The sequence below is a fragment of the Podarcis gaigeae genome (assembly GCF_964106915.1).
Source record: "Podarcis gaigeae genome assembly, chromosome: 4".
Taxonomy (NCBI): domain Eukaryota; kingdom Metazoa; phylum Chordata; class Lepidosauria; order Squamata; family Lacertidae; genus Podarcis; species Podarcis gaigeae.
Genome location: NC_139677.1, coordinates 99,884,693 through 99,912,351, shown reverse-complemented (window position 1 = coordinate 99,912,351; position 27,659 = coordinate 99,884,693). Strand labels below are relative to the sequence as shown.

The 27,659-nt window shown below is 46.9% G+C and overlaps 2 long non-coding RNA genes across 2 annotated transcripts in view; both read right to left on the bottom strand.

Annotated features, from left to right (window-relative positions):
* The window catches only part of LOC310843896, a 43,670-nt gene extending 16,470 nt beyond the window's left edge, over positions 1-27,200 (bottom strand). Inside the window, exons 1-2 of the long non-coding RNA XR_014563755.1 lie at positions 26,388-27,200; positions 23,879-24,663 (exon numbers count right to left, since the gene is read on the bottom strand). This is a non-coding gene — a long non-coding RNA (uncharacterized lncRNA). The remainder of the gene's footprint in view (positions 1-23,878; positions 24,664-26,387) is intronic.
* The window catches only part of LOC310843867, a 305,033-nt gene that overhangs the window by 36,746 nt on the left and 240,628 nt on the right, over positions 1-27,659 (bottom strand). The gene's annotated exons all lie outside the window — the stretch shown is intronic.

Sequence of the window (27,659 nt, the reverse complement as noted above, 5' to 3'; positions counted from 1 at the left end):
CCAGAAATAGTACCTCGGGTTAAGAACTTTGCTTCAGGATGAGAACAGAAATCGTGGCACGGCAGCAGTGGGAGGCCCCATTAGCTAAAGTGGTGCTTCAGGTTACGAAGAGTTTCAGGTAAAGAACGGACCTCCAGAACGAATTAAGTTCTGTAACTTATTCTGTTCCGGATGTCCGTTCCAAAAACAAAGCGTTCCAAAACCAAGGCGCGCTTTCCCACAGAAAGTAATGCAGAAGGGATCAGTCCATTCCAGACTTTTAAAAACAACCCCTAAAACAGCAATTGAACATGAATTTTGCTATCTAACCAGACCATTGAGCCATAAAATGAAAGCAATAATCAATGTACTGTACTATAAAATTAATAAAACAGTACTGTAGATGATAAATTAAAACAAATTCTTACCTGCATTTCTCACCTGTTACATCCATAAATTACCATATAGCATATATTCAACACAAAAAACAGCAACGATTTGTTGTTGACAAAGGACAGCTGGACATATGAAGCTGGGCATTACCTTCAGTAGCTTAAGGGCCTCATCAAACCTAAATCTGTCCCTGAATGCACACATGCCCCCAAAATAGGTTGCAGGAACCAAAATTTATTCAGGCATCCTCTCCTGGGCCCAGTTACCCGAGGAACAAGAGCAGGAACATAAAGAGATGTTCATAGCAATGCAGAGAAGGGGCCAGGTGTCCATCTTTACAGGGGTAGTCCTCTCTGATGGGCCATCAGGGGTTGGGAAATAGTCTATTTTTAAAATGAGGCTGTTTTCACCATATGGATCTCTGCTTTGACCCTACTGAAATTGTGATTCCTTTATTTATTTTACCCAAAATATAGCCTCCCAGTCACAGGCTATACAGTCTTAAAATCGTGTCAGCAGGAATATTTGCAGATGTAAACAGACAAGAACATTGGCAGGATTATTGTAATAACCTGCAGTTTCATAAGCGTATACAGTGGTACCTCGGGTTACAGATGCTTCAGGTTACATATGCTTCAAGTTACAGACTCCCCTAACCTAGAAATAGTACCTCGGGTTAAGAACTTTGCTTCAGGATGAGAACAGAAATCGTGCTCTGGCGGCACGGTGGCAGCAGGAGGCCCCATTAGCTAAAGTGCTGCTTCAGGTTAAGAAAAGTTTCAGGTTAAGAACGGACCTCCAGAACAAATTAAGTACTTAACCCGAGGTACCACTGTATATGCATGTGCGCAGGTCGTGATTTGCCGCCTCTGCGCATGATGTCATTTTGAGCGTCTGCGCATGCGCGAGCGGCGAAACCCGAAGTAACCCTTTCCGGTGCTTCTGGGTCGCCGCAGGACGCATCCTGAAAAGATGTAACCTGAACCGAACATAACAAGAGGTATGACTGTAGATGAATAAATGAGCAAATTTAGTTAATTTGGATATGCATAAGATATTAAAGGGATGCGGGTGGCGCTGTGGGTTAAACCACAGAGCCTATGACTTGCCGATCAGAAGGTTGGCGGTTCAAATCCCCACAACGGGGTGAGCTCCCCTTGCTTGGTCCCTGCTCCTGCCAACCTAGCAGTTCGAAAGCCCGTCAAAGTGCAAGTAGATAAATAGGTACCGTTCTTGCAGGAAGGTAAACGGCGTTTCCGTGCGCTGCTCTGGTTCGCCAGAAGTGGCTTAGTCATGCTGGCCACATGACCCGGAAGCTGTACGCCAGCTCCCTCGGCCAATAAAGCGAGATGAGTGCCGCAACCCCAGAGTTGGTCACGACTGGACCTAATGGTCAGACTTTACCTTTACCTAAGATATTAAAAATAAACTTTAGGAACTGCACAAAGGGGGGAGGGGAAGGAAGTCGAGTTTTGAGATGTTGAAATGATAGTAAAATGAATGAGTGAAATGTATAAAACTGAAAAGCAGAGAAAAAGAATAAAAGAACCGTGTCAGCAGGAGTTCCCGTTCTGAGACAGAAGAGTGAGGTGAGCAGAGACAGCAAGAGAGAGTGAAAGAGAAAGAGGGGGAAAGAATTTGGACTAGGGTTGTATCTGCCTCAATGAGCCAGAAATATAAATCTCCTGTTGCATTCTAGAGCCCGGGTGATTTCCAGGAGCCAGTTATGTGCTAATCTTGGGAGGCCGCAGATGAGGAAACTTAAGTCAGCAGTTCTGCTTGCTAAGGACTTCGGGGCAAATGCCAAGGCCTCATTTCGGAGAGGAAGTGGGAGATTTTTCAAGCACCAGGGACCTAGATTGTGGCCGGCAGAATTCCTCTGTTATTGCCTGCATATTGCGAATGCTTTTCATCGCTGCTGTTGGAAAGCAAGACAGGTATTTTGTTTTCCCCATTGTGTTGAATGGATCCTATCTTTCCCCTCTCCTTCCCTATGGCACAGTGTATTTGTGCATACATATTCTCTTCAATGAAAGTTACTCTACTCAGAGACCCGGCACGACTGTGGTCCAAAACATCAGGAGGTTGCCACCTTTGGCAGAGCTGGTTTTAAAGTAAGGTAAGCAGTGCCCAGTGCCGTATTTTCATATAAGCTAAACAAGCTATACAGTGGTACCTCGGGTTAAGTACTTAATTCGTTCTGGAGGTTCGTACTTAACCTGAAACTGTTCTTAACCTGAAGCACCACTTTAGCTAATGGGGCCTCCTGCTACCGCCGCCACGCAATTTCTGTTCTCATCCTGAAGCTAAGTTCTTAACCTGAGGTAATATTTCTGGGTTAGCAGAGTCTGTAACCTGAAGCGTCTGTAACCCAAGGTACCACTGTATAAACTAAACAAGCTATAGCTTAGGGTCCCACTCTCTTGGGGCCCCCCAAAAAATATAACTGGATGTACATTTCCAAAATATAAGATAAAAATATAAGATAAAAAACAAATAAAATAAAACCTACATACAGCAACAGTGTTTTGTGTTGTGTAGGCTCCTAGGATGTAAGTCATGGGCCCCGCCTGCTAGCCTGCTCCCTAAAATATCACTGGTTTGCTCCTTTCTATATATAGGGTGCCGACATTCTGCATGGACTGTTATGTGCAAATGGCTTGAGATACCTATTAGGTCCATAAATTATCATAGAGCATACATTCAACAACAACAAAACAGCAACAATTTGTTGTTGACAAAGGACAGCTGGACATACAAAGGGCCCCATTATCTTCAGTAGCTTAGGGCCTCATCAAACCTAAATCCAGCCCTGGCAGTGCCATATTTTGAAGAAAAAAGAGGACACATTTGCCGACTTCTGCTTTTAACAATGAATCGCTATGACGACTCTCATTTTACCTACCCATTAAAAAGAGCCTTATTATTTTATATTTTACCTACCCATTAAAATTGCCTTATTATGCCCTGGAAAAAGAGGACATATGGCAACAACGTAGCCAGAGGAAAGAGCTGGCCACGAAGGAACCTGAATTAAGGCAGTGATACACTCTTCTATTTAGGGCATATTCAGGCAATTTTGGGATGCATCTACTTTGCTTTTTTTGCGCTGACAATTACGCATCTATTTTTATCCCCTTTTTTAGTTTTTCCCAGGTCCTGAAACAGAGGCTTTGTGTGATGCTCAAAATCAGAGCTTTGTGGAACCGGAGCAAAAACCAGGAGAGCTGCTAACGTTTCAGACTTCAAAAGATATGGAGAAGAACAAAGGCAGCTAATCTACCTCCTTGCTGAAACTCTTTAAGATTTGCCTGCCCCTCGCCAGTCAGGGGTGGTTATTTTGTTTTGCAGTGTTCCTACCTGCTGGGAAGAGCTGAATTTTGCAAATAGAGTCTAATCCAGGCTTGCGCTCTCTCTCTCTCTCTCTCTCTCTCTCTCTCTCTCTCTCTCTCTCTCAGCTTACATAACTGTTCAGGGTGTTCGATTTTTTACAGTTGCAGGCGCCCCAGCTTTCACCCTAGAACAGCAAACCAGCTTTCTAATTAAGTACACGCTGAACAAGGCGGGCAATTACACACAGATAAGCAGATGAGTCAAATTAGCTGTCTGCCTTGTGGGCCTGGAGCCACACAAACACACACACAAACAGTGTCCAGAGCTGGTGGGTTGTGCAAACCGCTAGTCTGAACGATTATTTTTATGAGCTAGGGGGTGCTGAGTTTATGGAACCAAGAGGGCCCCCCCAAAAGTTTGGGAAGCTCTGCGGTCATCTATATACTGACCGTTCCTTCTAATCAGTTCAGGGATACATGTTAAAGGACAACAGACTTTTATTCTGCATTCATCCAGATTTGCTTTTGGGACATCTGCACATCTTCCTCTTGGCCATTCATTCAAGCCCCACACTTCAGTGCCTTTCCCTAAAGGTAAAGGTAAAGGGGCCCCTGATCATTAGGTCCAGTCGTGGCCGACTCTGGGGTTGCGGCACTCATCTCGCTTTACTGGCCGAGGGAGCCGGCGTACAGCTTCCGGGTCATGTGGCCAGCATGACTAAGCCGCTTCTGGCGAACCAGAGCAACGCATGTAAATGCCATTTACCTTCCCACTGGAGCGGTACCTATTTATCTACTTGCACTTTGACATGCTTTCGAACTGCTAGGTTGGCAGGAGCAGGGACCGAGCAACAGGAGCTCACCCTGTCGCAGGGTTTTTACATGAGTAGAATGTGTCCTTTTATTTAAAATGCATCTCTGGGTTATTTGTGGGGCATAGGAATTCGTTCATATTTTATTTTTTTCAAAATATAGTCTGGCCCCCACAAGGTCTGAGGGACAGTGGACCGGCCCCCTGCTGAAAAATATTGCTGACTGCCTGTGCTAGAGGCACAGAGCTCTTCAACCCACTGAGGTCCAGCGCCGAGGGCCTTCTGGCGGTTCCCTCATTGCGAGAAGTGAGGTTACAGGGAACCAGGCAGAGGGCCTTCTCGCCAGTGGCGCCCGCCCTGTGGAACCTTCAGATGTGAAGGAAATAAGCAGCTATCTTATATTTAAAAGACATCTGAAGGCAGCCCAGTTTAGGGAAGTTTTTAACATTTAATGCTGTATTGTTTTTAACACTCGATTGGGAGCTGCCCAGAGTGGCTGGGGAAACTCAGCCAGATGGGCAGGGTATAAATAATAAATTATTATTATTATTATTATTATTATTATTATTATTATTATTATTCAAAATGTGTAAACCCAAATTCCCCATACACCCTTTAATCCCCACTGCCAAACTCATCTGCAGACCCCAGACCATCTTTGCCCCTTATTCATTGCAGAAGTCCTTTCCTGGGAAGAAGAGACCTTTCCCCTTGGGATGCACACACACTTGGGCTGCCGCATCTCGTGTCCTATAAAAAGCTGGGATTAAACACCCGCCTGCTGCAGAATTTGACCCCCTGTGACCTGCCAGACTTTGCCGAGGTAAACCCCAGTCAGCTGATGTGTCTCTGCACACTCATTAAAGGAATTATTTTCTGCTGACATTCAGTCGGTGGCTGGGGAGAGAGAGAGAGAGAATGGGGAATTCAGAGAGGTGGGAGAGAGGCAGTGGAAACAGCAGGATTGGTTTTATGTAAGCAGGAATTAAAAATGGTTTTCAAGAGAGAGCAGAAAGGATAGACATTTCTCGCATGTTTCCTGTTTACCTGGTGGTCTGATCCCTAATGAAGCAGAGTTTAAATCCCTGGATGGTTTTTGTCCCCCCCCTTTTTTTAGTTGACTCTGAACCACAATTACGCGATGATGTCTTTGATCCACGTGTTTTCATTTGTCAGACATGCATGCTGGATGTTCTTTGTGACAGCCTCTGCAGCGATGCTCCTGAAGGCCTGCTCCGCCCGACCTATTTATCGAGCATCCTTGCACCAAGTTTGCTCGGAGGTTAAACCGGGGCTTGTTCCAGCTGAGTTCTGCAATGGGGCAGAGGAGGAGGAGGAAATTGGGGGCCAGTGCGGCCCTTTGGACTGGTTGCAAGCAATGAAGCAGGGAGGCAGCGGCCAGCTGAGGTTTCGGGGGCAACAACCCATTTATCCTATTGCACCAGAGTCCACTGGCTTCCACACTCGTTGGTGACATTTTCCTTGGCCGAATAAAGGGATTGCCCTAATGGGTATTTCAGAGATGTATTCAACTGGCTTTCAGAGGTACCTCTTCTCCATTAATTTGTCCATTCATTTCACACGCTAGCAAGGTGATGCTTAAAATTCTACAAGGCAGGCTTAAGCAGTATGTGGACCGAGAACTCCCAGAAGTGCAAGCTGGATTTCGAAGGGGCAGAGGAAACAAGAGACCAAATTGCAAACATGCGGTGGATTATGGAGAAAGCTAGAGAGTTCCAGAAAGACATCTACTTCTGCTTCATTGACTAAGCAAAAGCCTTTGACTGTGTCGACCACGGCAAACTATGGCAAGTTCTTAAAGAAATGGGAGTGCCTGATCACCTCATCTGTCTCCTGAGAAATCTCTATGTGGGACAAGAAGCTACAGTTAGAACTGGATATAGAACAACTGATTGGTTCAAAATTGGGAAAGGAGTACGACAAGGCTGTATATTGTCTCCCTGCTTGTTTAACTTATATGCAGAATTCATCATGCGAAAGGCTGGGCTGGATGAATCCCTAGCCAGAATTAAGATCGCCGGAAGAAATATCAACAACCTCAGATATGCAGATGACACAACCTTGATGGCAGAAAGTGAGGAGGAATTAAAGAACCTTTTATTGAGGGGGAAAGAGGAGAGTGCAAAATATGGTCTGAAGCTCAACATCAAAAAAATGAAGATCATGGCCACTGGTCCCATCACCTCCTGGCAAATAGAAGGGGAAGAAATGGAGGCAGTGAGAGATTTTACTTTCTTGGGCTCCATGATCACTGCAGATGGTGACAGCAGTCACGAAATTAAAAGACGCCTGCTTCTTGGGAGAAAAGCAATGACAAACCTAAACAGCATCTTAAAAAGCAGAGACATCATCTTGCCAACAAAGGTCCGTATAGTGAAAGCTATGGTTTTCCCAGTAGTGATGTATGGAAGTGAGAGCTGGATCATAAAGAAGGCTGATCACTGAAGAATGGATGCTTTTGAATTCTGGTGCTGGAGGAGACTCTTGAGAGTCCCATGGACTGCAAGAAGATCAAACCTCTCCATTCTGAAGGAAATCAGCCCTGAGTGCTCACTGGAAGGACAGATCCTGAAGCTGAGCCTCCAATACTTTGGCCACCTCATGAGAAGAGAAGACTCCATGGAAAAGACCCTGATGTTGGGAAAGATGGAGGGCACAAGGAGAAGGGGGGGGGCAGAGGACGAGATGGTTGGACAGTGTTCTCGAAGCTACCAGCAGGAGTTTGACCAAACTGCGGGAGGCAGTGGAAGACAGGAGTGCCTGGCGTGCTCTGGTCCATGGGGTCACGAAGAGTCGGACACGACTAAATGACTAAACAACTACAAATTCTTTTTTGAAGACATCCAAGTTGGTGGCTTTAAAATCACCTCTCCGTATTCTCTTCTCAAGGCTAAACATACTTCCCAACTCCCCCAGCTGTTTCTCATGAGGTCGTGCTGCCATATGTCCGGATTTCCCCTGACATTACCAGGATTTTAAAGGCAGAATTGTCATGCGGGGGAAGGCGAAGCTTTGTCCTGGATCTTAGGCAAGTCATTTGAAAAAACAAACCTTGGGGTGTTTTTGTAGGGGGAAAAACTCAACTAATTTGAGGCATCCTGGTTTGTGCTTTTTGAAATATGGCAACCCATAACAATAATAATAATAATAATAATAATAATAATAATAATAATAATAAGGTTTGTTTTTTGTTTGTCTCCTGTTGACATAGTACCAACGTAAGTACGGGACCGCCTCTCCTTGTATGCCCCGCGGAGGACCTTAAAGTCCACAAATGACAACACTTTGGAGGTCCCAAGTCACAAGGTGGTTAGATTGGTCTCAGCTAGGGCCAGGGCCTTTTCAGTACTGGCCCCGACTTGGTGGAACGCTCTGTCACAAGAGACCAGGGCCCTGCGGGACTTGACATCTTTTCACAGGGCCTCCAAGAGAGAGCTGTTCTGCCTGGCCTTTGGTTTGGACTCAGTCTGACCCTTATGTTTCCCTCCCCTTACGGTTTTGATCTATGGGCTACTATTAAAATGAGGCTGCATTTTAAATTGCATTTTAACCTGTATTTTAAATTGCGCCCCCCATTATGTTTTTACTGTGATTATATTGGTGTTTGCCGCCCTGAGCCCGGCTCTGGCCAGGGAAGGTGGGGTATAATTTTATTTATTTATTTATTTATTTATTTATTTATTTATTTATTATTATTATTATTATTATTGAGCTCATGTTCATCTTGCCAGGAGTGAAGCACACACCTTTTGCAACGTTTCAGGTTGAGGGAGCCAACAAACTAAGCTGATTCTCCAGCACCTGACAGGAGCCGCTATGGGGCACGCTCTCTCTTCCTCTGCCCTCCCCACCGCTCTCTCCTCCAACCACCAGTCAGCCTTCAGACTCCCAACTCCCACCAGCCAACACACCCGGGGAGGACTTTGGTAATCTTGTGTCCTCTGGCAAGCCCCAAATTCAGCACCCCCAAATTGATCTTCTCAATTTTGTGCTCCCTTGCCTCGCCGCCCTGGGCGGAAACTGCCCGCACTTTCCCAAATCCGGCGCTGAGCCCAGGAAAGCTGCCCTGAGCAGGACTGACGCTTCATTCCACATGGCTGGCTTTCGGCGCCCGGGAAACGGGTGTCAGTTCTGAGCAAGCAGTCCAGTGACACAAAGGCCATCGCTTGACAGGTCCGCTGCCCGCCTACTGACAGCCAGGAGAGAACCGGCAAGGGCCATCGCCGATGAATTTGACAGGTTCGTGCCATCGAAGCCGAGGCAAGCTTGCTTTTTAAAATGCTTGGTAAAGGGGTCCAGATCAGGAAAAGGGACAGGGAATTGAAATCTTTCACATATTTTAATATTTTGCTGGAAGCTGCCCAGAGTGGCTGGGGAAGACCAGCCAGATGGGTGGGGTATAAATAATAAATTATTATTATTATTACTACTACTACTACTACAACAGAATTCTAGAATTGTAGAGTTGGAAGGCGGGTCCCAGGGTCATCTAGTCCAACCCCCTGCAATACAGATGAATCTCAACTAAAGCATGCAGGACAGATGGCCAAGGCAACCACGATTTTGTGGAGGGTGAAGATAGTTCAGTTTTCTTCTTCCTTGGCGATCGCTCGTAGCCGAGTAAGATTATCTTTCATGAACACAGTCTTAACAGTGAGTCCGTAAGTGACTGTGAAGGCCAATTCTGGATCCACACGTCCTTTCACAGTGGGGACATTGGTTTCCAGACGGGAGTTGACCACGGTGTGGATTTGCCAAGCGTGCCTTCCTCTTGGCACGTTTCTCCCTTGCGTCCTGAGTTCGAGTGTCTTCAAAGCCTGTGACACCTTTGGTAAAGGCTGTTCTCCAACTGGAGCGCTCGCAGACCAGTGTTTCCCAATTGTCAGTGTTTATGCTACATTTTTTAAGATTTGCCTCGAGAGAGTCTTTGAACCTCTTTTGTTGACCACCAGCATTACGCTTTCCATTTTTAAGTTTGGAATAGAGTAGTTGCTTTGGAAGACGATCATCAGGCAGCCGAACAACATGACCAGTCCAACGAAGTTGATGTTGAGGAATCATTGCTTCAAACCTGGTGATCTTTGCTTCTTCCAGTACACTGGGATTAGTTCGCCTGTCTTCCCAAATGATGCGTGTCACAACATTGACAAAGGGAGGACAGAGGACGAGATGGTTGGACAGTGTTCTCGAAGCTACCAGCATGAGTTTGACCAAACTGCGGGAGGCTGTGGAAGACAGGAAGAAGAGTTTGGATTTGATATCCTGCTTTATCACTGCCCTAAGGAGTCTCAAAGTGGCTAACAATCTCCTTTCCCTTCCTCCCCCACAACAAACACTCTGTGAGGTGAGTGGGGCTGAGAGACTTCAGAGAAGTGTGACTGGCCCAAGGTCACCCAGCAGCTGCAGGTGGAGGAGCAGAGACGTGAACCCGGTTCCCCAGATTACGAGTCCACCGCTCTACACCACACTGGCTCTCAGGAGGGCCTGGCGTGCTCTGGTCCAGGGGGTCACAAAGAGTCGGACATGACTAAACAACTAAACAACAACAACATGCCCATTCCGTTTATCATGTCACCTCTTCCTTGCTTTTTCTGTAGTCTAGACTAAGAAATCCCCAATACTGCTTTGCAACCTTTCTTCACAACTCCCAGCTCTGCTTACTGGGGCTGATGGGAATTGTAGTCCAAAAATATCTGGAGTGTGCTCTGTTGAGGACGGCTTCCTTTAGCCGTGGGGACTCGGGGGTGATGGGTGAGTCACATGCGACACCAGCAAATTCCTCACTTTGGCTCCCGGAGACTTGTGACCTCTCGGATTAATTTCTGATGTTTCATAATTAAAGTGGCAGAGCAAATTATGAAAATGCAATTGGCAAATGTGTGAGAGAACTTGTGGCTTAACACTCTTCAGGTCCGTTCAAGATCAAAGAGCTTGAAGCCCGGAAGTGAAGAGACTGCAGCTCAATCAAGCTTTGCATGGATGAGTTTCCGGGTTCAATTCCATTAATAAACAGGCAGAAATAATAATAATAATAATAATAATAATAATAATAATAATAATAATAATACAAAAAACAAAAATTATTATTATTATTGTTGTTGTTGTTGTTGTTATTAAAATATATCCATTATTATTATTAATACTAAAACGTACAAAAATTAAGACGACATACAAATGCAAATGTCTTTTTCAAAGATTGTGTGTGATGCTTTGTTCTTCACAAGTGCTGTTTTATTCATATTACTAGTACTATTGTCTTTTCTTTTCTTTTCTTTTCTTTTCTTTTCTTTCTCATACTCCTTTTTAATACCTGTGCAATCAGGACAACTTCAAAGGGTCTACTCGTTCCCGGCATACGGAGGTAACAATGGGAGAATTCCCTGCCACCCTATTATTAAACGTTCCCAGCTAGAAAAAAGCACAGGGAAATCTCATTCATGCAACAGAGCACTCAGAACACATATCACATGATAAGTCTCCAAGCCTGCTTGCAAATAACATCTTTTGTCCACCCGCCGGACCATCAGAGGCATCTTGTAAAAAACAGAACGGGTCTGTGAAGCAGGAAGACAAAACATGCCGTTTAGGTTTCCTTCCACCGCAGCTTTTGTAATCTACCACTTTACAGGCCAATTAAAGTTTTCAGGAAGATGGGCCGTGTTATGTCCTGAGTTGAATAGGCTCCAAAATGCAGCAGTCTGATTGGTCCCAGAACAATAGGATTCAGAATGCAGCAGTCTGATTGGTCCCAGAACAATTGGATTCAGAATGCAGCAGTCTGATTGGTCCTAGAACAATATGATCCAGAATGCAGCAGTCTGATTGGTCCCAGAACAATAGGATTCAGAATGCAGCAGTCTGATTGGTCCCAGAACAATTGGATTCAGAATGCAGCAGTCTGATTGGTCCTAGAACAATATGATCCAGAATGCAGCAGTCTGATTGGTCCTAGAACAATGCAGCAGGATGATTGGTCTGCAGGAGCCACCCAATCCAGCTCCAGATGGAAGTGAATCCACAACCTGATTGGCCTACAGGAGAATTCCGGAATTAGCCAATCATGTGCAGCCCATTGTGTAAATAATGTATATAAAGCAGATACTTTGAGGGGACTTTCATTCCTCCTCACCACTATGAGCTGAATAAAGAGCATGAAATCCACTCTTGTCTCTGAGTATATTTCAGGCCGTCTTGGTGTAATACAGCCTTCCTCATGCTGATGTTGTTGGACTACAACTCCCATCATCCCCAGTCAGCAAGGTCCATGCTAAGGGATGATGGGAGTTGTAGTCCAACATCTGGAGAGCTTTGAGTACCACATCTCTGATGTAGGCAGAACTGAGTTAGATGGACCAGTGGTCTGACTTGGTTTAGGCAGCTTCCTGCATCCCTGGAGAGGCCAGGATTCGAACGTGGAGACTTCTGGATTCCAAGCAAGTGTACTACAACTGAGTTGTGGGCTTTCCTGAGACACCGAAAGCACACTGCAAGTCAGACCTATTTTAATATTTGACATGCTGGAAGGGTGGACTTGCAACACTTCTCTTATCCCTGCACCATTTAGTTTTGCTCCTGTAATTATTATCCTATTTTATTTTCTTGGAGAGGGCAAAATACCCAACTGATGGATTAATGTGCCTTTTTTATAAAAAAACCCCCTGCAATTAATGAGCTAGCAGATTCTTTGCAGGAACGGCTTGCAGCCCTTAAAAATCAGCTGGTCCAGGAAAGTTCATGGCACCCATTGAGGCCAGATTTATGTCACCAATGTCAGGGTGTTCCCTGGTATTTGGTCACAAGGTACGGATTGCAAAAGGGACATTTTTGAACATGAGCTAATGTCTAGCAGAAACCAAGGAGTTGCAACATGCTTTCTGCTGTTTGTGCAAAAGGCAGTAACTGCTGGCTAACTGCACTAAGAAAAAGCATGGCAACGGCGAGGAAGTACCGTAATTAGAGAAAGCAAGGAAGGAGTGCTTAGATTGGATGCACGGGCAAGAGTGGAACACAGCAGCCAAGAGACTGGCAGATGAATCAGAAAGTCCTTCCTTCAGATCTTGTCTCTGCCAAGAGGCACTAGAATCCACTGAATGAATTACTTTACATAAGCTGCTCCCAGCTCAACATGCAATTTGGAGAAAATAGCAAGTGAGGACCAAGCTTACAGGGCCGTTGTGAGGATATTGCATGTGAAACACTCTTCGACTGAAAAATACTAAGAACGGTCAACTCCTCCTCACTGACGGTTCTCCCGGGTCTTTAGTGCAAGTAGATTTTCAGTAAGTGAAACTTTTCCTCCCGTTTGCATTTGTTATGTGGCTTTCAATGGTGGGAAAGGTAAAGGGACCCCTGACCATTAGGTCCAGTCGTGTCCGACTCTGGGGTTGCGGCGCTCATCTCGCTTTATTAGCTGAGGGAGCCGGCGTACAACTTCCGGGTCATGTGGCCAGCATGACAAAGCCACTTCTGGCGAACCAGAGTAGTGCATGGAAACACCATTTACCTTCCCGCTGGAGCAGTACCTATTTATCTACTTGCACTGGTGTGCTTTTGAACTGCTAGGTTGGCCGGAGCTGGGACCGAGCAACGGGAGCTCACCCCGTTGCAGGGATTCGAACCGCCGACCTTCTGATCAGCAAGTCCTAGAGGCTCAGTGGTTTAACCCACAGTGCCACCTGCGTCCCTTTCAGTGGTGGTAAGACAGCAGAATTTCGACAGACGTGACTCCCCCAGCACCAAATCTCAGCGCCGGAGAAAGCTTCGTTGGTTGAACTTCAGCCTGTCATACATTTCTTAAAAGGACAGGAAGCCTGCTAGATACATAATGGCAGCCAGTGATCCCAGGAGGAATCTATTTCTTACATCAGGATATTGCATTCTGTTTTCCAAATGAGATGGAATGTAGGGTCCCTCCAGATGGGTTTTTTGTGGGTGTCTTCTGCAACATGCCACTGATGTAGTCAAAGTCTTCTTCTTCTTTCGTGATCACTCGTAGCCGAGTAAGATTGTCTTCCATAAACACGGTTTTAACAGTGAGTCTGTAAGTGACTGTGGAGGCCAATTCTGGATCCACACGTCCTTCCACAGTGGGGACATTGGTTTCCGGGCGGGAGTTGGTCATGGTGTGGATTTGCCAAGCGTGCCTTCCTCTTAGCACGTTTCTCCCTTGTGTCCTGAGTTCGAGCGTCTTCAAAGCCCATGACACCTTTGGCAAAGGCTGTTCTCCAACTGGAGCACTCGCAGGCCAGTGTTTCCCAATTGTTGGTGTTTATACTACATTTTTAAAGATTTGCCTAGAGAGAGTCTTTGAACCTCTTTTGTTGACCACCAGCGTTACGCTTTCTATTTCTAAGTTCGGAATAGAGTAGTTGCTTTGGAAGACGGTCATCAGGCATTCACACAACATGACCAGTCCAATGAAGTTGATGTTGAAGAATCATCGCTTCGACATGGGTGACCTTTGCTTCTTCAAGTACGCTGGCATTAGTTTGCTTGTTTTCCCAAGTGATGTGTAATTTTTTTTAGGAGACACCGTTGATGGAATCTTTTGAGGAAATGGTGTTTATAAGTGGTTCATGTTTCACAAGCATTCAACAAGGTTGGTGGTACCATAGCTTTGTAAACAAGCATTTTGGTTTCCCTACGAATGTCCTGGTCATAGTGCATTAGTGCTGGTTGTACAGTGGTACCTCAGGTTACATACGCTTCAGGTTGCATACGCTTCAGGTTATAGACTCCGCTAACCCAGAAATAGTACCTTGGGTTAAGAACTTTGCTTCAGGATGAGAACAGAAATCATGCTCCAGCGGTGTGGCGGCAGCAGGAGACCCCATTAGCTAAAGTGGTACCTCAGGTTAAGAACAGCTTCAGGTTAAGAATGGACCTCCGGAACGAAGTAAGTACGTAACCAGAGGTACCACTGTATACTGGAGCATCTGCACGCCATTCTGCTTTGTTAGTTGTTCTGCTTTGCTTCCCCAGTGGAGGGGAACTCTTGCACTATAGCACAACAATAACAGCAGCAAGGGAACAAGCGCAGAATATTTGTCATAGGGAAAGTGGCAGGATTTCAGCAGAAAGCCGCCAGGAATGCATGGATTGAGAATGAAGCTGTGTATCTGTCCCTAAACTTTTGCAGGCGCAAACAGTATTTGAAGTGGGATTGTTTATAACTGCCCCAATGCCCTCAAGAGTTCAAATCATAACCGCATAATAAAAAATACTTTTATATGCACAAAGATGTAAAAGACTCATCTTTACCAACAATGGAGGAATGACTGTTAAAATGATTGGACTTAGCCGAGATAGAGAAATGGACATGTTTAAGCAGAGAAAAATCATTGTTAAAGATTGGAAACCTCTTATCGACTTTTTGCATGAAAAAGAAAATGAATTAAGGACATTTGGGCTTGAAGATGAGGTTGGTTTATAGAAAGTGGTTTTGATAGGTGTAATATTGGAGTGGATGAGTCGAATAACGTTTATAAATAGCTGATAGACAATGAATTAGGTCTTTATTTTCCTTCTTTTATTTTTTCTATTTCTTCACTTTCTTTCTTCTCTTTCCTGTCAATCTTTCTCTCCTCCTTTCTCGCTCTCTCTCTTTTTCTAGGTTGTGCTTTTATCTAGATTAACGTCTTACTTTTGATAAAAAAGATATTTCATAATAATTTCTGCATACCTATTTCTAATTTCCAATGAAATCTATTTTTTGAAAAAGAGTGCAAATCACAACCATGGATGTTTGGATGGGTCCTAATCCTGGCCCAAGATATTGTCTGTGCACATGTAGTGGAAGAAAGAGCTGCTGTCTTTTATTCATTTATCATTATTTATTTCATAAAAATTTATACACTGCTTGTTTGCAAAAAGCCTCAAAGCGGTGTACGAAAGGTTGTGGTTGTTGTTCTTTGTAGCCATGGTGCTTGTGCTTTTGGTAAACATTGGTTTGCCAGGCAGATGCCTAGAGGTGACAATACCTATTACCAGGCATATTACTGGATAGAAATTTGTTGAGTTTTTTTTTAGTTTTGGCCAAAGTTGTTGAGCTATTTCTGAGGGAAATCGGCATAAACGACATGGGAGACATGGGTTGCCATATGTATATGAAATATACTCGGAGTTGAGAGTGGATTTCATGCTCTTTATTCAGCTCACAGTGGTGAGGAGGAATGGAAGTTCCCCCAGAATGTCTGCTTTATATACATTATTTACACAATGGGCCCCACGTGATTGGCTAATTCCAGGATTCTCCAGTAGGCCAATCAGGTTGCGGATTCACTTCCACTTGGAGTGGCTCCTGTGGACCAATCAGGCTGCTGCATTCTGAATCCTATTGTTCTAGGACCAATCAGACTGCTGCATTCTGGACCCTATTGTTCTAGGACCAATCAGGCTGCTGCATTCTGAATCCTATTGTTCTAGGACCAATCAGACTGCTGCATTCTGGACCCTATTGTTCTAGGACCAATCAGGCTGCTGCATTCTGAATCCTATTGTTCTAGGACCAATCAGACTGCTGCATTCTGGACCCTATTGCTCTAGGACCAATCAGGCTGCTGCATTCTGGACCCTATTGTTCTAGGACCAATCAGGCTGCTGCATTCTGAATCCTATTGTTCTAGGACCAATCAGACTGCTGCATTCTGGACCCTATTGCTCTAGGACCAATCAGACTGCTGCATTCTGGACCCTATTGCTCTAGGACCAATCAGGCTGCTGCATTCTGGACCCTATTGTTCTAGGACCAATCAGGCTGCTGCATTCTGAATCCTATTGTTCTAGGACCAATCAGACTGCTGCATTCTGGACCCTATTGCTCTAGGACCAATCAGGCTGCTGCATTCTGGACCCTATTGTTCTAGGACCAATCAGGCTGCTGCATTTTGAATCCTATTGTTCTAGGACCAATCAGAGTGCTGCCTTTTGGATCCTATTCAACTCAGTACATAACAGTACGGATTTCCCTGGACATTTTGCTTGCGGCTGCAGTATTCCGGATGCCTGGCGACCCTATCTTCTATTGATTTCTGAAGATGAAGGTCTTGCTGAAGGCACAAGGACAGGACAGTGTCCCCGCAAGCCTGCTCTCGTTCGCTCCTTGCATGCATGCTCAGGTTTCCCTGTTTATGTCCCAACCAAGAGAACAACCTTGCTTTGTTTGCAAAGATCCGGAATTGCCGATTGAGGTGGTTGGGATGAAACCCGACTCAATGGCAAAGCAAATGCCATTAAACATTTAGAAAGGAGATGGTGCAGTTTCGCCCTGCCTTGCCAACCAGCCTTCTTCTCCCGTTCAGGGTTGAGATCAGTTAGAAGACAGAGCCTGTGCTGTTTATATTTAATTGCTCTGAATTTCCTTTGAAATTGCAGAGGGCTTGAAGGATTTAATTGGCAGGGCCGAGTAAAAGTGGATGTTTACTCCCTAGGAAACAGCTTAAGCCCCTCTTTACTTCCAAAGCGAAATTATATATTTTTCCAAGTGAGAAATGTTTACTGGAAGCCTTGTTGTTTATGTGACCGAGGAAATCCGTAATTGGAAATTGCTTAGCCAGGGCTGGTCATCCTGAATTTTTGCAACTCTCTCTGTGTGTGGAGAAGGAATTTCTAAAACACTACCAGTCTCTCAGGTGAGGTTGAGAGCCACAACCCGATAGTCGCCTTTGACTGGAGTTAACCATCCAGGGGTCCTTTACCTTTTTCCAAGGACAGTCCCGGAATTACAAAAACCATCCTGGCTCCTGATTTCATCCTAGGTAAAGGTAAAGGGACCCCTGACCATTAGGTCCAGTTGTGACCGACTCTGGGGTTGCGGCACTCATCTCGCTTTATTGGCCGAGAGAGCCGGCGTACAGCTTCCGGGTCATGTGGCCAGCATGACTAAGCAGCTTCTGGCGAACCAGAGCAGCGCATGGAAACACCGTTTACCTTCCTGCTGGAGCGGTACCTATTTATCTACTTGCACTTGACGTGCTTTCGAACTGCTAGGTTGGCAGAAGCAGGGACTGAGCAACGGGAGCTCACCCCGTCGCGGGGATTCAAACCAGCGACCTTCCGATCAGCAAGCCCAAGAGGCTCAGTGGTTTAGACCACAGACCCCCCTCCACCAACATCAGCTTTGTGCATCTGTGTCTATTTTTGCCCTTTTCTAAAATTTATTTATTGGTGTGTGTGTGTGTTTTTCCTTTTTGTAAATCTACCAAAGGATGAAATATAATAAAACCAGGATAAAGGGGTTTTCTCAGTACAGTGGTACCTCGAGTTACAGACGCTTCAGGTTACAGACTCCGCTAACCCAGCAATATTACCTCGGGTTTAGAACTTTGCTTCAGGATGAGAACAGAAATCGTGCTCCGGCGGCGCGGCAGCAGCGAGAGGCTCCATTAGCTAAAGTGGTGCTTCAGGTTAAGAACAGTTTCAGGTTAAGAATGGATCTCCAGAATGAATGGCGTTCTCAACCCGAAGTACCACTGTACATTTTTGAAGGCTATGGGCCCTGTGTCTTGTTGCTGAAATGGTGCTGAAATGGTGGCAGGGGGGATGGGACAAAAATGTGTGTGTGTGTTAAGAAGGGCCACTTGGTGGGGAATGAGAAATGTCCTTATTTTCATCTGAGGAATGTTTGGAGAGCATGTGACTTCTCTCCAGACAGGCAGAATGTGGTACATGTGATATTTAGCGCAATACCCTGGAAACTCCCATCACCTCTGCTGGTTTTCAGTCTGCAAAACTGTTTCTGCAGCTTATTATTGAGTTGCTTTTATGGGCTTCTCCCCAGAAAGATGTACAGAAATGAAGGCCAATCGTACCTCCAGCTTAGAGTTGTCAACTTTCTTTATTGACTCTGCTCCTGTGCCTTTGACAGCAGCGTAGAGGTTAAGCAAGCAGACCTTTGCCCTTCCTTCCTCCCTCCCTCCCTCCCTCCCTCCCTCCCTTCCTTCCTTCCTTCCTTCCTTCCTTCCTTCTTCGTAGCCAAGTAAGATTGTCTTCATAAACACGGTTTTAACAATGAGTCCGTAAGGGACTCTGGAGGCCAATTCTGGATCCACACGTCCTTCCACAGTGGGGACACAGGTTTCCGGGCGGGAGTTGATCACGGTGTTTCCCTCTTAGCACGTTTCTCCCTTGCGTCCTGAGTTCGAGTGTCTTCAAAGCCCATGACACCTTTGGTAAAGGCTGTTCTCCAGCTGGAGCGCTCGCAGGCGCTTGCACGTTCCTATGACTTGTGAGTGAAGATTTTACTTCTGCCTGCTGAGAAAACTGCCAATAGCTTAATTTCAGCATCACACAGCTGGATAAAAGACCCAGGAAAAACCGTTGGCAGTCAGACACATCCCATTTGGAAGGTGTAAGAAGGAAGGAGTGTTTTTTTGATGAGCAAGGCTGGAACTCATAAGCCAATAGTCCCACTGGGATGTGCTTGATAAAATGGGAGATATCTATGTAGCTTGTCCCATTAACTGCATTTGGGTTCAGTTCTCAGTCATTGCTGATTCCACTCTGGTTCTCTAATGGCTTTGAAACATCTCTCTGTTTACAGCTGCGCTGTAACTCCTGTAAATATTTAACTTGCGCAAAAAAGACAAGACAAAAAAAAATCATGGAAAAGGAGAACAGCTCCTCTGCTTTAAAGAAGCAATAGGCTTAGCTTCTCTCCTTAGCCATGAGGACTAAAACCTCGGCGTATTCGATGTGATGGAATACCAGATTGCAGGATGTTTTCCCGACCCTGGAAGCAGCCAGAGAGTGCCACAACCAACAGACACAGTAGATACTTTCCCAGTATTAATCAATAATGGCTAAGAGCTTGTTATTCATTAAAACCTGGACGCCATGCTCCCGGACATCAATCAATCCCTTTCATAGGCCTCTCTTTACAGTCGCATTCTTGATAAGTGATCTCTTGGGTTAATATGTTTTTTTGTTCCTAAGGGAGTCACGGAGCCTATGCATTCTCTATTCCCATATCTTATTCGCAGGCCGTTCGGATGGAGTGACTCTCCCAACAACACGCTACTGACTCGGACCTTGTTTGCTGAACAAAAGGCCTCTTATTCCGCCGCCGGATCACATTCCTGCTTATCTCGGTGCCATGCTCTCCTCGGCCAAAAGTTCTGGAGCTGTGCTCGCCCGGCGATGCCACGATGCTTCAGGTTGGTCCGCCGTACAAACTCAGGCCCGATGGAAGTCCGGTGGATAAAATTTCTTGACTGGTGCAATTTGGGTTGCTGTCGTCTGCACATTTTAAAATCTCTATCCTACTGTTCAGCAAGCTGGATCGCTATTTTGATTTATTTATTAAATGCAGCTTGTAATTTGTTTTTTTTTTAAAGATTCAGATAAACCACAGGGAGCAGCAAGAGCAGCAGCAATAATAATAATAATAAGCAGCAATAAAGAAAACAGCGGGAGTGCGATAAATTATCCATGAAAAGTTCTGCAAAATCAGATTGTCTTCATTGAAAGCTGAAAAGCTGAAACCTAGATGCTGCTTATAAGAATATAAAGTTCACGCCACTTGTGTCTTTGAGCAGTGAGAGGGGTTCCAAGCACTCGCCAAGCAGGGTCAATCGTGTCTTTAGGATAAATGCTTTTATTACACATGTATACAACCTAGCAGTTCAAAAGCATGTCAAAGTGCAAGTAGATAAATAGGTACCACTCTGGCAGGAAGGTAAACAGTGTTTCCGTGCGCTGCTCTGGTTTGCCAGAAGCGGCTTAGTCCTGCTGGCCACATGACCCGGAAGCTGTCTGTGGACAAACGTCGGCTCCCTCGGCCTATAGAGCGAGATGAGCGCCGCAACCCCAGAGTCGGCCACGACTGGACCTAATGGTCAGGGGTCCCTTTACCTTTCCTTTTACAAGCTGAGCATGAGATGCAGGAGCTCAGAGCATTAACACCTCAACAGATCTTAATTCTCCATTAGTCCCAACTTTGGATCCAGCACAGAGCACGCAGGTCTCTGTGTCTCCCGCTTCCCGCCTGCTTCCAGCTCAGCTCTCACAAAAAGCTCTAGCTATTGTTCTCCTATACGGCAGGTGATATCTGGTTTTCAACTTTGTGATATATCACCAGCTAAACATGACAATATACTGATGTATATCACAATGAAAAGGAGAGGGTGGTGCTGTGGGTTAAACCACAGAGCCTAGGACTTGCCGATCAGAAGGTTGGTGGTTTGAATCCCCGCGACGGAGTGAGTTCCTGTCGCTCTGTCTCAGCTCCTGCCAACCTAGCAGTTCGAAAGCAGACCAGTGCAAGTAGATAAATAGGTACCGCTGCGGCAGGAAGGTAAACGGAGTTTCCGTGCACTCTGGTTTCTGTCACGGTGTCCCATTGTGCCAGAAGTGGTTTAGTCCCGCTTGCCACATGACCCGGAAAGCTGTCAGTGGACAAACGACGGCTCCCTTGGCCTGAAAGCGAGATGAGAGCCCCAACCCCATAGTCACCTTTGACAGGACTTAACCATTCAGCGATCCTTTACCTTTTTTACCTATATCACAATGCCTGAAATAAAGATGGAGTTATGGAGAGGCATTGGCTGGCTTCACAGGTTTTTTTGTGATTTTTGCACAGCACACAAACACTCATCTTGATTCGCGATATATTGCCAGGTCAAAAATTATGAAACCAATAATCACGAGATGGACTTCAAACCAGTTTTGGACGATATATTGCCTACCTAATAGTAGGTAGGAGGGAAAGTCCATCCAAAAGTCTGGACAGTGCTGCTAATTCACTGTATCTAACCTTGCTCATTCTTTTGGGATGTTGATGAGTATACTTAAGTGACAAGGCCACTGTCATATAAATAAATTTGTCTGACTAGTTCGGCAGCCTTCTGTCTCAGATTCGAACCCTCATTGGGCCTGAAGAACTGGAAGAGATAGGGAAAACAGCCCCAAATCTTACACCGTGCGCTTCGTACCCCTCACTCTGGAATATAATGGATAAAATCAACCATAATTTGAGATTTCGACAAGGATCAGAGTCCCCAGAGACTTTTCGTAAGATTTGGAATTCTTTTAGGACACGTGCAGCGGAACCATCATTTCTCGTCACAAACCTCGCAAATCTGGGACTGGACTTGATAATCTGATAATCGGGGGCAACTCAGAGATGGGCGGGGTACAAATAATAAAATTAAAATTACTGTTCTGTAGATAACACTGATAGTCTTTACTTGGACTTTGTTATTTTAGCCCACGTGCAATTGTACTCATTCTATGTGCCTATTCAACAGTTTAGTTTTTCATCTTTTTAATTTCCGTCTGGTGTTATAACGCTTCTTTCTGTTTTATATACCATTGCAAAATGAAATATTAATTTTAAAAAAGCTTTTCAAAAAAAGCCCCTAGTAATTGAAAGGGATTCAGGGCACCATCCAGACTGACGCGGCCACCAGACCCACAACGTCAGTAATAAATATAGCTGGGATACCTCAGCCAGTAGAGTGTAATAATAATAATAATAATAATAATAATAATAATAATAATACCCTGCCCATCTGGCTGGGGTTCCCCAGCCACTCTGGGCGGCTTACAGCATAAATAAAACATAGTAAAATAATCAAACATTAAAAACTTCCCAATACACAGCTGCCTTCGGATGACTTCTAAAAGTCGTGTACAGTGGTATTTCTGGATACGAACGGGATCCATTCTGGAGCCCTGTTTGCATCCTGGAGTAAACATAAGACGCAACTGTGCATCGCGTTTTGCTGCTTTCGCGCATGTGCGTGACGTCATTTTGAGCGTCTGCGCATGCGCGAGCGGCGAAACCCGGAAGTAGCACGCTCCGTTACTTCTGGGTCGCCGCGGAGCGCAACTCGAAAATATTCATCCCGAAGCTACTTCAACCTGAGGTATGACTGTACAGTGGTACCTCGGGTTACAGGCGCTTCAGGTTACAGACTCTGCTAACCCAGAAATAGTACCTTGGGTTAAGAACTTTGCTTCAGGATGAGAATAGAAATTGTGCGGCGGCAGCAGAGGGAGGCCCCATTAGCTAAAGTGGTACCTCAGGTTAAGAACAGTTTCAGGCAAAGAACGGACCTCCAGAACGAATTAAGTTCTTAATCCGAGGTGCCACTGTAGTTCTTTATCTCCTTGGCATCTGAATGGAGGGAAATTCCACAGGGAGGTGCTACTACCGAGAAGGCCTTCTGCATGAAACTCTTAACCTCTAGGCTGTGGGTTCGAGGTCCATGTTGCGCAATAGATTCCTGCCTTGCAGGGACTTGTACTAAATGACCCCTGGTGTCCCTTCCAACACTACAATGCGATGAATAATAAAATAAAACACACATAGATATCAACAACACAGACGTTAGCCTGGAGATTTTGCAGGGCAGAGTGTGTGCGTTTCACAGAGCGCCTCCTGGGCTCCCCTGACACCTCGCGCAAGGTGATCTGGCACTGCACATGGTGCGCTCCGGAGGCTGCGACGGCTGCTGAGCGAGGCAAGGCAGCCGAAGCGCTGATCCTATTATCCGCCTGCTGTCACTGGAGAGAGCAACGGAAATTCTCCCATTGTGTTTGCGGTAATTGCTTTGCCTGCAGTCGGTGCAGCTTCAAAGTTGAGCAGGCGGTCTGAGCAGCCACAGGGTGCCCAAGCCGCAGGGCGAGAGGAACCGGCTGAAAATGCCAGGGCACCAGCTGAGCACTGTTTGCTCATGGGCTGCGGTGTGGTGCTGTGCATTTAAACAGGCTGCTCAGGCCCGGCCCAAGACCCTTTTAGCCCTCCCAGCTGCTGGTGTATCGTGGCAAGATGGTTGCACCATCCATTTAAAGCTTCGCCCAAGGGGTCCTGGGAACTGTAGTTTGTTAAGGGTAGCTCCGTGAGGGGTGAACTACAGTTCCCAAGATTCTTTGGGGGAAGCCTTGCCTGTTAAAAGTGGTATGTATGTGCTTTAAATCATACGTGCAGTGCACATGTGAGTTTGTAGCAGTCATAATAATAATAATAATAATAATAATAATAATAATAATAATAATTTATTTAAACCACGCCCATCTGGCTGGGTTTCCCCAGCCACTCTGGGTGGCTCCCAACAGAATTAAAAGCATAAAAAAACATCAAACATTAAAAACTTCCCGAAACAGGCTTGCCTTCAGATGTCTTCTAAAAGTCAGATAGTTGTTTACAGTGGTACCTCGGGTTAAGAACTTAATTCGTTCTGGAGGTCCGTTCTTAACCTGAAACTGTTCTTAACCTGAGGTACCACTTTAGCTAATGGGGCCTCCTGCTGCCGCCACGATGCCAGAGCACGATTTCTGTTCTCATCGTGAAGCAAAGTTCTTAACCTGAGGTACTATTTCTGGGTTAGCAGAGTCTGTAACCTGAAGCGTCTGTAACCCGAGGTACCACTGTATTTCCTTGACGTCTCATGGGAGGGCGTTCCATAGGGCGGGCGCCACCACCGAGACGGCCCTCTGTCTGGTTCCCTGTAACCTCACTTCTCGCAGGGAGGGAACCACCAGAAGACCCTCGGAGCTGGACCTCAGTGTCTGGGCTGAATGATGGGGGTGGAGACGCTCCTTCAGTTCTACCGGGCCTTTGAGGCCGTTTAGGGCTTTCAAGGTCAGCACCATATGTTGGATTTCCTTGGCTGCTACCAGGTGCTTCAGAAATATTATTTCCTTCTTCAAAAGTCTGTTTTGGCAACCCAGCCCAGCGGGCAGACTTGATGCGACATCTGACAGAGCTTATTCCGTCTCGCTGGAAAGAAAAGGCCTGTAGGGGGAAGGGTTGCAGTCCAATGGTAGAGCATCTGTCTCACATGCCACGGATTTCAGGTTCAGCTCCTGGCATCTACTGGTAGGGAATGTCAATATTTGAAAACCCTGGAGAGCCTCTGCCAATCAGTGCAGGTTATATGGGGCAAGGTGGGCCAGTGATGATCTGACTTGGTATATCCCTGGATTCCTAAGGCAATTAGGCTCATCCTAGGTCGGTGGTGTGGTGTAGTGGTTAGAGTGTCAGCCTAGGACCTAGGCTGACCTTGGGTGACCTTGAGCCAGTCGCTGCTCTTCAGCCTAACACTGCTGTAAAGGATAGGATCCGCTCCCTGTTCCTGATACGCTGCAGATTCCGAACCTTTTGAGTTATCTCTTCGCCTCGAAACCTGTAAAGAAAACAATGCAAAGAAAATATGAAGGAGGAAGACAGAATTAAGGTTATCAGTTTGTGTACTGAACTGCCTTAAGCCTGTGTTGTTGTTGTTGTTGTTGTTTTTCTGCCCGAACACTGAGGTCCAGCTCTGAGGGCCTTCTGGCAGTTCCCTCACTGAGAGAAGCCAAGTTACAGGGAACTTCTCGGTGGTGGCACTCAGTGGCGTAGCGAGGGGGTGCAGGGGGGGCCGGCCGCACCGGGCGCAACATCTGGGGGGTAGGGTTAGGGGGCGCAAATCCACGGGTTAGGGGGTGCAAATTACTTGCCTTGCCCCGGGTGCTGACAACCCACGCTACGCCACTGGTGGCACCCACCCTGTGGAACGCCCTCCCACCAGATGTCAAAGAGAAAAACAACTACCAGACTTTTAGAAGACATCTGAAGGCAGCCCTATTTAGGGACGCTTTTAATGTTTAATAGACTATTGTATTTTAATATTCTGTTGAAAGCCACCCACAGTGGTTGGGGAAACCCAGCCAGATGGACGGGGTATAAATAAATTACATTATTATTATTATTATTATTATTATTAATATTAATATTAATATCTCACCTTTTCTGCAGACCAGGACTCAAGGCGTCTTAACCAGAATAAACCAGCACAGATACAATACAGAAAGCCTAAAAATCTAGGCTGGCCAGTGCTGGCAATACTGAGCTAAGCAGCTACACAAAGCTTCCTGAGTTCCCCAGCTGAACTCATCATCTTTCCGTGCTACAGGGATGAATGCTGGGAGATGTTTGAAAAATAGGTGCTGGGGCTGATCCCTGGGAAGCAGCAAAAGCTTGCTTACTGTAGTAACCCTTTCCCTTCTGGATGCATGCAGGTTTTGTTAAGTTGTGGGTGAACATATCAGACGACACAGCAATTCTACAAACAGCTCTTGTTTATTCACAGGACAGAACAGAACTGAACTGAACTGAAGGGTTCAGCCAGCCTGCTTATATAGAGCTGTGGGTTAAACCACTGAGCCTAGGGCTTGCCAATCAGACGGTTGGTGGTTTGAATCCCTGCGACGGGGTGAGCTCCCGTTGCTCGGTCCCTGCTCCTGCCCACCTAGCAGTTCGAAAGCATGTCAAAGTGCAAGTAGAAAAATAGGTACCGCTCTGGCGGGAAGGTAAATGGTGTTTCCATGCGCTACTCTGGTTCGCCAGAAGTGGCTTAGTCATGCTGGCCACGTGACCAATAAAGCCCTTGGCCAATAAAGCGAGATGAGCGCCGCAACCCCAGGATCGGCCACGACTGGACCTAATGGTCAGGGGTCCCTTTACCTTTTTACAAAGCAACAGTAACAACTTTCTGTAACTATCCAATCACTGAACATCACTTTCAATCCCTTATTTGCATATGTTGACCTGAGTGAAAACTGTCTACGGTATACCCCTGCTGGCCCAGGGTGAGAACATAACAGTACATAACAATTTTAATAGAAGCCAACTCCCACGGGTTGAGGTCCCTTGGCTGCCCCAATAAAATATTTGGAGGGGACAGCTCCCCCCCCCAGTTAATAGGCATTGTCATTCAAATAGTGTGCGTGCGCCCTGTCTTGTGATCGATTATGTGGGGCGGGGCTTAGGCTTACCTGCCCTCCAATATTTTATTCAAATTGCGCCCCCCCCGTTTAATAATATAAGATCCCGGGGCTGAATGCTGCTGGAAACCAAACGCTTCCCTACCTGGCTGAGACCTGAAAGCGAACGGTTCCCAAACCAAAAGGTGCCGGGGCTGAAGGCTGGGTCTCCCTGGACTCTCTGCCTGCCGTGACCCTTTCCTGGCTGAAAACGGGCCAAAATCACCTTCCCGCCGGGGAGAAAGAAAGGTCCCGGGGCTGAACTGCGTTATAGTCTCCGCTTTCCTGGCTGGCTGCGTGGCTGGGCGGGTCCGGGCGCGGAGAGCTCCGCCTCTGCTTCCTCCTTCGCCTCGCTCGTCTTCGGGCGCCCGGGTTGGAGCAGACGCGGTTCTCTCGGCCGTCCTGGAAGCCCGCTGGCTCGGAGCCGCGATGACCCAGCCCGGGGCTACTCGAGCGGGGTAGCCGAAGCGCCGCCAAGCCGGCCGGGATTAGGAGAAGCGGGAGAAGGGGGAAAGAGTGAGAAGGAGGAGGAGGAGGAGGGCGCACGGCTGGGGCGCCTTGGAGAGCTCGCTTTTGTTCCGCTCCTTGGCGCTGCGGCAACTCCGCCGCCGCCGCCTGCCCGGAGCGCAGAGCCTGGGGGGGGGGGGGAAAGAGAGAGAAGCAAGAGACGGGCCCGGCCGCTCCCCGCCCTTCCCCGGCTCTGGGTCCCGCAGGGCCGCCGCTGCGCGAGAGAGGAACACGGCAGAGTCCGGCCAAGGGTCGCTTGCGCCCGGCGCGCCTCGCCTCTCCAAAGGCACCGAGGTGCCGCCGCCGCCGCTGCCGCCGCCGAGGTTACACAAGCGCGCCCAGGGAGCAGGAAGGCGCCGAGGCAGCCCCACGAGTGCCCGCCGGAGCCGGAGCGTTTCTCGACCGAGGCGAGCCAAGGTAAGCGCGGCGCCTCTCCGGGACGCCCAGGCGCGGTTTGCGCGCCCCTTCCCCAAAAATCCGGCGCGCCGGGGACTCCTCGCGCTCAGGCTCTTTGCGCGCTCGGGGAGGTGGGCTAGGTTGGGGAGGGGGCGCTTTATGGGGTCTGTGGAATCGAGCCTCGCAGTATTTGTTTTCAACCCCGGTGTTATTGGCTTTCCCTAGAGCGCATAAGAAGCGCTCCTTAACGCGCGGCTTGGATACGCGCAAGTGAGAGGTTCTTCGGGTTGCCAACTTGCCCGGGTGGCTCTGCTCCTGTGGCTTTGAGAGGAGCTCGGCCGGGGTAGCCTGCTAAGCGCTGGAGGCGGAATTGTGCCGGCGTAGCCACGGAGGCAAGGTTAAAAGTTGGCAACCCTAGGAGTGGCTGCCGATCCCATTTCAACTCCGTTCCATCTGTGCAAGTTTGCTGGTAGGC